This window comes from Cynoglossus semilaevis, chromosome 5, assembly GCF_000523025.1.
Source record: "Cynoglossus semilaevis isolate Cse_v1.0 chromosome 5, Cse_v1.0, whole genome shotgun sequence".
In the NCBI taxonomy this organism is placed as follows: Eukaryota; Metazoa; Chordata; class Actinopteri; order Pleuronectiformes; family Cynoglossidae; genus Cynoglossus; species Cynoglossus semilaevis.
This window is the reverse complement of record NC_024311.1, coordinates 19,059,457-19,061,453: the sequence shown is the minus strand read 5'-3', so window position 1 is coordinate 19,061,453 and position 1,997 is coordinate 19,059,457. Positions and strand designations below refer to the sequence as shown.

General features: G+C 51.9%; 1 protein-coding gene across 5 annotated transcripts in view; it reads left to right on the top strand.

The window, feature by feature from the left end:
* Window positions 1-1,997, top strand: part of unc13c (unc-13 homolog C (C. elegans)) — a 100,176-nt gene that overhangs the window by 22,453 nt on the left and 75,726 nt on the right. The gene's annotated exons all lie outside the window — the stretch shown is intronic.

The window sequence follows — 1,997 nt, the reverse complement described above, 5'->3', positions numbered from 1 at the left end:
GGGGGGGAGGTGGGAGAGAGGGAGGCAGGGAGGGAGGGAGGGAGACTCACGTGTAGAGAGGCAGAGCTGTGGGAAAAGAAGAGCAGAGATGGAGCTTCATGTACGCAGCTAATCAGTGACGAGCACTGTCAGGTGAAAGTCTACATGCAGCGTGTCCGTCTTCATCTGTCCCCGTCTTCATCCGTCCCCGTCTTCATCTGTCCCCGTCTTCATCTGTGTCCCCGTCTTCATCCCCCGTCTTCATCTGTCCCCGTCTTCATCTGTCCCCGTCTTCATCCGTCCCCGTCTTCATCCGTCCCCGTCAACACAGCGTTACAGTCTCAATTAGCAAAATGTCACACAAGGACAAATTGACAAATTGTCTTTTTTCTTCCTAATGTTGTCCCCTCTGTGAAATGCAGCCACATAATTCCAGTGGGTGGCGCTACATCGCTGACAAGTTAACAAGGCCAATGAGAAATTGGGTGTGTGTGACGAAATGCTCATGGGGAAATGTAATTATGTGTTTGAGCGTGTGGAGCGCTGATGTGTGTCTCGTACCAACAGGGTGGACGTCTTCAGCCTGGACGCCGGCTGGGTGGCTGTGTTTGAGTGATAAGAGACTCGGGCTGTGGCTCAGTGGATGTGCCAGGTTAAACCACCAATAATCAACCTCACATACCGTACGGGCAGATACGGTGGATTTGTGGGTCAGTGGTGGAGGTCGGGGTAAAGGTTAGTTGGGGTTCCACTTGAGGTCAGTCTCCGTGTCCCAAATGGGAGTTATAATTGGAACGGTGGTCTCTGTACCTACCTCACAGACGGAATGTTACCAGTCTGAGGCCGGGTGGGAACTGACGGAGTTCCTCTGTGGAGTTCCTCTCTGGTGTTCCTCTGTGGTGTTCCTCTCTGGAGTTCCTCTGTGGAGTTCCTCTGTGGTGTTCCTCTCTGGTGTTCCTCTGTGGTGTTCCTCTCTGGAGTTCCTCTGTGGAGTTCCTCTCTGGTGTTCCTCTGTGGTGTTCCTCTCTGGTGTTCCTCTGTGGTGTTCCTCTGAGGTGTTCCTCTGTGGTGTTCCTCTCTGGTGTTCCTCTGTGGTGTTCCTCTGTGGAGTTCCTCTCTGGTGTTCCTCTGTGGTGTTCCTCTCTGGTGTTCCTCTGTGGTGTTCCTCTCTGGTGTTCCTCTGTGGTGTTCCTCTGTGGAGTTCCTCTGTGGTGTTCCTCTCTGGAGTTCCTCTGTGGAGTTCCTCTCTGGTGTTCCTCTGTGGTGTTCCTCTCTGGAGTTCCTCTGTGGAGTTCCTCTCTGGTGTTCCTCTGTGGTGTTCCTCTGTGGTGTAAGCAGGTTCTCCCTGTATGTGTGGACCAGATTGGGACCAGTTGTTGACATTGTCCACAACATATTTGTCATATATTTGTTACGTTTCTAAACACACCTTGTGGATCTGGGACTGATCATCCCATCTGTACTGAGACCAAACCTGAACCAAGGCTGAACCTGGTCTTATGAACCCTAACCCCCCCCCATCTCTCTGTGTGTGTTTGACAGTAAGAACGGACAGTGTGCTCAACATGTGGCCCCAGCTCGCCCGTGAGCCATAGTTGCTGCTCTAGACCTGATCAAATATTAAAGCAGATGTTCTGTAGCTTTTTGATAATCTCTGCTGCAGGTCTGGTGATTTATAGAGGCTTATTGATCCCATACAGTATACTGTATACTCTGTGTGTGTGTGTGTGTGTGTGTGTATATATATATATATATATTCACTTAAAATAATTGACAAACAGGTTTTTGGTTCTGTTCTCCCACTGCCTCATTCTTAGCTCTGTTTCTGTGTCTTCATGAATGTGTGTAGTGGTCTGTAGTCTGTCATGTGTGGAGGGGTGGAGGGCCATTCTCATTCTCACAGTGATGGGAGAGAGGGGGGGGCAGGGAGGGAGAGAGAGAGAGGCAGGGAGGGAGAGAGAGAGAGGGAGGGGGGGGGGGGGGGGGGGGGGGGGGGGGAGGGGGGGGGGGGGGGGGGG